This window comes from Macaca nemestrina, chromosome 16 (genome assembly GCF_043159975.1).
Source record: "Macaca nemestrina isolate mMacNem1 chromosome 16, mMacNem.hap1, whole genome shotgun sequence".
Lineage (NCBI taxonomy): Eukaryota > Metazoa > Chordata > Mammalia > Primates > Cercopithecidae > Macaca > Macaca nemestrina.
The window spans coordinates 33,306,698-33,316,282 of NC_092140.1; positions in this window are offsets into that span (position 1 = coordinate 33,306,698).

Sequence of the window (9,585 nt, forward strand, 5' to 3'; positions counted from 1 at the left end):
AGTTGGGCATGGTGGCATGTGCCTGTGGTCCCAGCTACTTGGGGTGAGGTGGGAGGATCACTTGAGCCTGGGAGGTTGAGGGTGCAATGAGCCATGATCCCAGACATTGTCAGAAAAAAAAAAAGAATACAAAAGAGAAAATGAAGGAAGGAAGGAAGGAAGGAAGGAAGGAAGGAAGGAAGGAAGGAAGGAAGGAAAGAAAGAGAGAAGAGAAAAAAGAGGAAAAAAGTAAAAATATTTGTTTTTTGTTGTGGTTTCAGGTGGCACAGGCATAGAGATTTTAAATACAAACTCTTAGAGTCTTCTCAATAAGAGGAGTGTCACTTGCTATTTATAAGAAAGTCCGACAACCATACCTGAATTTACGCTAATGCAGTGGCTCCTAGTGAACCTTCTGATGGTTTCTTTCTTTCTCTTTTTCTTTTTTTTTTTTTTTTTTGAGACAGAGTCTCACTCTGTCACCCAGGCTGGAGTGTAGTGGCACGATCTCAGCTCACTGCAAGCTCTGCCTCTTGGGTTCACACCATTCTCCTGCCTCAGCCTCCCGAGTAGCTGGGACTACAGGCGCCCGCCACCTCGCCCGGCTAATTTTTTATATTTTTAGTAGAGACGGGGTTTCACCATGTTAGCCAGGATGGTCTCGATCTCCTGACCTTGTGATCAGTCCACCTCGGACTCCCAAAGTGAGCACCACGCCCAGGCTCTTTTTATTTATTTTATTTTATTTTATTTTTTGAGAGGGAATCTTGCTCTGTCACCTAGACTGGAGTGCCGAAGCCTGATTTTGGCTCAACACAACCTCCGCCTCCTGAGTTCAAGCAATTCTCCTGCCTCAGCCTCCAGAGTAGCTGGGATTACAGGTGTGCGCCACCGCACCAGGCTAATTTTCGTATTTTTAATAGAGGTGGGATTTCATCATGTTGGTCAGGCTGGTCTTGAACTCCTGACCTCGGGTGATCCACCCACCTTGGCCTCCCAGAGTGCTGGGATTACAGGCATGAGCCACCAGGCCCGGCCTCCTTCTGATAGTTTCAAGAGAGAGTCTGCCCACACCAGAAATGTGTATAAAACGGTTGGGACGTTCCCAAATGGAACTTCCAGGAAAGGGAGACAGACTGGAGACTGAGTTCAATCATGTAGCCAATGATTTAATCAGTCATGCCTAGAAATGAAACCTCAAAAAAGCTCTGGGCATATAAGCTCAGTAGAGCATACTGGTTGGTGAGCACATCAGATGCTGAGAGGGTGACATTCATCTTTTTGTTTCTGAGTTGTAGGAGTCTACATATTCTGGATATTATACCTTTATCAGATATATGATTTGCAAATATTTTCTCCCAAGCCATGGATTGTGTTTTTCACTCTATTGTTTTCTGTGGATTTGGCATCATGTTTAAGAAGCTATTGCCAAATCCAAGACCATGCATATTTGCCCTTATGCTTTCTTCTAAGAGTTCATAGTTTTAGCTCTTAAATTTAAGTCTTTGATCAGTTTTGAGTTAATTTTTGTGTGTGGTATAAGGTAAAGGTCCAACTACCTTTATTTTTCTTAGGACTATCCAGTTTTTCTAGCACTCTTTGTTAAAGAGACTGTTCTTTTCCCAATTATGTGATATTAGCAACATTGTTAAAAATCAATTGATCATTGATATGGGAGTTTATTTCTGGTCTTTCAACTCTATTCTGTTGGTGTATATGTTTATCCTTATGCCAGTACCATGCTATTTTGATTACTGTAGTTTTAGTTTTGCAGTAAATGATGAAATCAGGAATTGTGAGGCCTCCAATGTTGTTCACCTGTTTAATATTGTTTTGGTTATTTTGGGTCCCTTGAAATTTCATAGGAATTTTTAGATGAATTTTTCCATTTCTGAAAATATGTTGTTGGGATTTTGATACATATTATATTGAATCTGTGTATCTCTTTTTTGAGACGGAGTCTCGGAGTCTCGCTTTGTCACCAAGGGTGGAGTGCAGTGGCGTGATCTTGGCTCACTGCAACCTCTGCTCCCTGGGTTCCAGCAATTCTCCTCCCTCAGCCTCCCTAGTAGCTGGAATTACAGGCATGCGCTACCATGCCTGGCTAATTTTTGTACTTTTATTAGAGATGGGGTTTTGCCATGTTGCCAGGCCAATTTCGAACTCCTGGCTTCAAGTGATCCACCTGCCTTGGCCTCGCAAAGTGCTGGAATTACAGGCATAAGCCACCGCGCCAGGCTGAATCTGTGTATCTTTTTGGGTAATACTGTCATACTAATATAATACAAAGTCTTCTAATTCATGAATACGGGATGTCTTTCCATTTTTCTAGGTCTTATTTAATATCTATAAGCAATGTTCTATAGCTTTCATACGCTGGTTGTTATCCTTCTTGGTTAAATTTATTCTTTTTTTTTTTTTTTTTTTTTTTTTTTTTTGAGACGGAGTCTCGCTGTGTCTCCCAGGCTGGAGTGCAGTGGCGTGATCTCGGCTCACTGCAAGCTCCGCCTCCCGGGTTCACGCCATTCTCCGGCCTCAGCCTCCCGAGTAGCTGAGACTACAGGCGCCCGCCACCACGCCCGGCTAGTTTTTTTTTTGTATTTTTAGTAGAGACGGGGTTTCACCATGTTAGCCAGGATAGTCTCGATCTCCTGACCTCGTGATCCACCTGCCTCGGCCTCCCAAAGTGCTGGGATTACAGGCTTGAGCCACCGCGCCCGGCCTAAATTTATTCTTGAATATTTATTCTATTGTACGTATATGTTTATTTTATTTCATTATAATGATCGTTATTATTTTTGAGACAGAGTCTCACTTATGTTGCCCAGGCTGGTCTTGAACTCCTGGGCTCAAACCATTCTCTTGCCTCAGCTTCCCAGTGTGCTGGGATTACAGGCGTGAGCCATGGTGAACTGGCTGTATGTGGATTTTTTTAAAAAAAATTCGTTTTTGGATTGTTCACCAGTAGTATATGAACTGATTTTTGCATGTTCATTTTGTATCTTACAACTTTGCTGAAGATGTTTATTAGCTTTAACATTTTTTTCTTGTACATTCTTTAAGACATTCTACATACAAGATTAAACTATCTATGAATAGAATTCATTTTAACTACTTTTTTCCCATTTGAATGCCTTTTATTTCTTTTTCTTGCCTAATTACTCTGAGTAGACCTTCAAGTATTATATTGAATAGATGTAGTGAAAGTAGACATCCTATCTTCTTCCTGATATTATGAGAAAAACTTTCAGTTTTTCAACATTGAATATGATGTTAGCTGTGGGTTTTTCACATCTGACTTTTACCATTTTAAGGAAGTTCTTTCTGTTAATAGTTTATTCTGCGTTTTTGCCATACAAAGGTGTTGAATTTCATCAAGTACTTTTTTTCTGCATCAATTGAAATGACGTGTTTTTGTTTTTCTTCATTATATTGATATAGTATATTACATTGATTTTAGTGTGCTAAATAACCATGAATAATGGAATAAATCCCACTTGATAATGGTGTATAGTCCTTTTAATATGCAGCTGAATTAACTTTGCTGTTGTTTCATTAAGTATTTTTTCATCTATCTCCATAAAGGATAGCTTTTCTTTTTTTCTTGTGGTGTTTTTGTTGTTGTTTTGGTATCAGGGTAATGCTAGTCTCATAGAATGAGTTACAAAGTATCTCCTCTTCAATTTTTTGAAAGCCTTTGAGAAGAATTTATGTGGTGTTAATTCCTCTAGTGTTTGGTAGAACTTATCAGTGAAACAGTCTGGTCCTGAGCCTTTTTTGTTTGGTGAGATTTTTGATTACTGATTTTGATTACTGATTTTATTTTTTAGGCCTGTTTAGATTGTCTATTTCTTCCCTTTTTTTTTTTTTTTTTTTGAGACAGTTTTCCTCTGTCACCCAAGCTGGAGGCAGTGGTGTAATTAGAGCTCACTGTAGCCTTAGCCTCCCAGTCAAGAGATCCTCCTGCCTTAAATTCCTAAATAACTAGGACCACAGGTGCACATCACCACACCTAGCTAATTTTTTTTTTTTTTTTTTTTTTTTTTTTTGTAGAAATGAGGTCTCACTATGTTATCCAGGCTGCTTTTGAGCTTCTGGCCTCAAGTGATCCTCACACCTTGGCCCCTCAAAGTGTTGGGATTAGAGGCATAAGTCACCCTTCCTGGTCATCTATTTCTTCTTGAGACAGTCCCTTTATTTCATGCATTTCTAAGAATTTGTCTATTTTATTTGGGTTATCTAACTTGTCATGCAGCTGCCAATGGTTCACAGTATTCTCTTATGACCCTTTTCACTTCTGTAAGTTAGTTGTAATGTCTCCTCTTTTTGTTCTAATTTCAGTAATTTGAATCTTCTCCTTTTTATTAATAGTCATTCTAGCTAAAGGTTTTTCCATTTTGTTGATATTTTCAAGGAACAAACTTTTGATTTTATTGATTTTCTATTGTTTTTCTATCTTTTTCATTTATTTCCACTTTAATTTTTGTTATTTCCTTCCTTCTGCTAGTTCTGAGTTTAGTTTGCTCTTCTTTTTCTAGTACTTCAAGGTATACAGTTAGGGAATCAATTTGAGATATTTTTCTTTTTCATTATAGTCATATAAATTTCTCTCTGAGTACTGCTTTTGCTGTGTCCCATGAGTTTTCATATGTTGTGTTGTTATTTTCACTTATCTCAAGACATTTTCTAGCTTCCTTTATGATTTCTTTGACTCATTGGTTGTTTAGGAATACGTTGTTTAATTTCCACATATTTGTGAGATTTCCACTTCTGTTTAAATTCAGTTTCATTCCATTGTAGTTAAAAATATATTTCGTTTAACTTCAGTCTTTTAAAATTTACTTAAATTTGTTTTGTGGCCTAACATGTGATCTATGGTGGATACTGTTCCATGAGAACTTAAGAACATGTATATGGTACTTTTTCGGGTAGACTATTTGGTATGTCTGTAGGCTCTAAAATTATAATAAACCTATTAGAAATTCTCTATTTCTTTATTGATCTTCTGTCTGGTTGTTCTACTAATTATTGAAATTGAGTATTGAAACTTCCAATTATTATCATAAAAATATCTATTTATACTTTCAATTTTGCCAGTTATTGTTTTACATATATTTGGGCTTAGTTGTTAGGTACATGCTAAAAAAAACTTTTTTTACATCTTTTTGATTGATTGTATCTTTTATTAAGACATAATGTCATCCTTTGTCTCTTTTAATCTTTTTTGACTTGAAAACCTATTTTGTCTGATAATCATATAGCCACTCCATCTCGCTTGTCATCACTCTTTGCATGTAGTATCATTTTACATGTTTTTGCTTTCAATCTCTTTGTTTCTTTGTATCTAAAATGAGTCTCTTAGGCCAGATGTGGTGGCTCAAACCTGTAATCCCAGAACTTTGGGAGGCTGAGGCCGGTGGATCACCTGAAGTCAAGAGTTTGAGACCAGCCTGACCAACATGGTGAAACCCCGTCTCTACTAAATACAAAAAATTAGCTGGGCATGGTGGCACATGCCTGTAATTCCAGCTACTTGGGAGGCCAAGGCAGAAGAATCGCTTGAACCTGGGAAGCAGAGATTGCAGTGAACCGAGATTGTGCCGTTGCACTCCAACCTGGGCAACAAGAGCAAAACTGTCTCTAAATAAATTAAATAAATAAATAAATAAATAAATAAGTCTCTTGAACATAATTATAGGTAGATTTTTAAAATCTATTCTGCTGACTGAGTGTGGTAGTTTATGCCTGTAATCCCAGCACTTTGGGAAGCCAAAGTGGGTGGATCTCTTGAGCCCGGGAGTTTGAGACCAGCCTGGACAACTTGGTGAAACTCTGCCTCTACAAAAAATTTTAAAATTAGCCAGAATGGTGGTGCGTACCTGTAGTCCCAGCTGCTTGGGAGACTGAAGTTCGAGGATCACCTGAGGCAGGGAGGTTGAGGCTGCAGTGGGCCGCGATCATGCTACTGCACTCGAGTCTGAGTGACAGTCAGATCCTGTCACAAAAAAACAATAAAAATAAAATAAAATCTATTCTGACAGTTTCTTCATTTTAATTGGAGAGTTTATGTTTAAAGTAGTTGTTGTAAGGAAAGGCTAACTTCTGACATTTAGTTATTGGTTTTCTATATGTCTATCTGTTTTTTGTTCAATTCCTCCATTACTGACTTTTTTTTCACTTATTTGATATTTTGTAATGTACTATTTTTATTTTCTTCTTTCTTTTTCTGTTTATTTTTGTTTTTTTTTTAGTGATTACCTTGGGCTTTACAACTACCATCTTAAACTTATAACAAACTAGCTTGAATAATACTAACTTAGTTTTAATGGTATGCAACATGTCTCTGCCTCTTCCCCTCTTTATATCGTTATTGTAACAATATATTAAAATTGTTATTACACCTTTATATATTGTGTGGCCATTAGCATAGATTTATAATTATTGTTTAATGCATTGGCCTTTTAAGTCATAAAGAAAAAATTAGTTTACTCACCAAATACAGAAGAATACAGACTTAAATATACCTAAGTAGTTACCTTTACTAATGTTCTGTATTTTGTCCTATGGCTTTGAGTTACTGTCTAGTGTCCCTTAATTTCATGGACAGGCCCACTAATAACAAAAACTTTCTTAGCATTTATTTATCTGTGAATCTCTTAATTTGTCCTTCATTCTTGAAGGGTAGTTTTGTCAGATACAGAATTCCTGATTGACAGTTTTGTTTTCTTTTAGCACACTAAGTAGGTTTTCTCAGTGCCTTCTGACCTTCATGATTTCAAATGGGAAATCAGTGTGATTTTTATTGAGGGCCCCTTGTACATAATGAGTTTCTTCTCTCTTGCTGCTTTTAGGATTCTCTCTTTCTCTTTGGCTTTTAACAAATTGAAAATAATTGATGTCTTGATGTGGCCCTGTTCACATTTATCCCGTCCTGAGTTTGTTGAGTTTCTAGGAGGTAGACTTTCATGTCTTTCATCAAATTTAGGAAGTATTGGCCATTATTTCCTCAACATTTTTTCTGCCTCTTTCTTCTTCTTCTAGAACTTTTACGATGTATATGTTTGTATGTTTTTTTTATTTATTTTTTATTTTTTTATTTTTTAGACTGAGTCTCACTCTGTCACCTACGCTGGAGTGCAGTGACCTGATCTCGGCTCACTGCAAGCTCCGCCTCCCGGATTCAAGCCATTCTCCTGCCTCAGCCTCCCAAGTAGCTGGAAATACAAGCACCCACCACCACGCCTGCCTACTTTTTTGTATTTTTTAGTAGAGACGGGGTTTCACCGTGTTTGCCAGGATGGTCTCAGTTTCCTGACCTCGTGATCTGCCCACCTTTGCCTCCCAAAGTGCTGGGATTACAGGCATGAGCCGCCGCGCCTGGCCATATGTTTGTAAGTTTTATTGTGTCTTATAGGTTCTCAGATTCTGTTCATTTTAAAATTTTCTATCTGCTCCTCGATCTGGAAATTTTTTATTTCGTTATCTTCAAATTTGCTGCTTCTTTCTACCGTTTGCTCAAATCTGTTGTTAAAATCATCTAGTGGGCCCGGCGTGGTGGCTCACGCATGTAATCCCAGGACTTTGGGAGGCTGAGGCGGGCAGATCATGAAGTCAGGAAATCGAGACCATCCTGGCAAACATGGTGAAACCCCGTCTCCACTAAAACTACAAAAGATTAGCCGGGCGTGGTGGCGGGAGCCTGTAGTCCCAGCTACTCGGGAGGCTGAGGCAGGAGAATAGTGTGAACCCAGGAGGCGGAGCTTGCAGTGAGCCGAGATCGCACCACCGCACTCCAGCCTGGGCGACAGAGCGAGACTCCGTCTCAAAAAAACCCCAACCATCTAGTGAATTTCTAATTCCAGTGATTGCATTTTTTGGCTTCAGAATTTCTATTTAATTCTTTTTTTTGTAATTTCTATCTCTAAATTGGCATTTCTTGTTTGTTAATATAGTGTTCTCCTGATTTTTGTCCATAGTTTCTTTTATCTAAATTAAACATATTTAAGATAGCTGATTTAAAGTTTTTCACTAGTAATATCTTCGCTGATAGTTTTTTGTTTTTGTTTTTGTTTTTGTTTTTTGATGGAGTTTTGCTCTTGTTGCCCAGGCTGGAGTGCAATGGCATGATCTTGGCTCACCACAATCTCTGCTACCCGGTTCAAGAAATTTTCCTGCCTCAGCCTCCTGAATAGCTGGGATTACAGGCATGCACCACCATGCCCAGCTAATTTTGTATTTTTAGTAAAGACGGGGTTTCACCATGTTGACCAGGCTGGTCTCAAACTTCTGAGTTCAGGCAATCCACCTGCCTTGACCTCCCAAAGTGCTGGGATTGCAGGTGTGAGCCACTGCACCCGACCTAAAAGATTTCTTGTTCAGCACTCACTGGCTATTCAAATTATATTGGATATTAGTAGTGAGTATTAGAATTATAAAATTTTGTATAGACAGGAACAGATTTATGTGGTTTAGAACTATATATATACTGAATGCGGATCGTAGGTGTTGATAGATTGGTGATCAGAATTAGCACATCCCTATTCACTACTGTTTGTGTGTGTCTGTTAAAGCAAAAACATAAATTCTTGCTTATCCACAACCTCATACCTTGAAGATGATCCTATGTGCTCTAATGTATGATATGGAACAGGGGAAGACATGAAAAGAGACTCTTTGTCTTATAATCATAGATAGATGTTTCAAAGATTAAGAAGGAAGAGGCTTTGAAATTTTTTTTTTTTTTTTTTTTTTGAGACGGAGTCTCGCTCTGTCACCCAGGCTGGAGTGCAGTGGCCGGATCTCAGCTCACTGCAAGCTCCGCCTCCTGGGTTTACGCCATTCTCCTGCCTCAGCCTCCTGAGTAGCTGGGACTATAGGCGCCCACCACCGCGCCCGGCTAGTTTTTTTGTATTTTTTAGTAGAGACGGGGTTTCACCGTATTAGCCAGGATGGTCTCGATACCCTGACCTCGTGATCCGCCCGTCTCGGCCTCCCAAAGTGCTGGGATTACAGGCTTGAGCCACCGCGCCCGGCCAAGGCTTTGAAATTATAATGACTCACATGTCACCCCAGTTCCTTCATAAGAAATATGAGAATGCTTGTCCTTTATAGCAACATGTATTGGTAAACAAAATAGGGTGTGTGTGTGTGTGTGTGTGTGTGTGTGTGTGTGTTTACATGTGTGCTGATGGTTTGGTTATGAAGCCTTCATTGCTTTGCATTATGGTGAGGGTTGAAAGAAGTTTCATTTTATAGCTCCTTCTGTTCACTCATTTACTCAGTTATCCAATCATTCATTAAAAATTTAAGTGCTTATGTTGTTGTTTCAGCACTACACATACAAAGATGAATACAATGTGATTCTTGAACCTTTTAAATTAGTTGGGAGCACAAAGTGGCATAAATGAAATAATTAGCTATTATGATAACATTGGAGGCTGATTTAAAAGTGATGTCTTTTTATGTATAGAGTAGAACTTACCACGAAAGGAATTCATCCTCTATGCTAGCAGATACTAAAGCAGTTAAGAGCCTAAAAGGCTGAATGCTTCAGCATTTTCTGTCAGAATAAAATGGAATTTGTCCTGCTTATTAAGTCTGTATCTT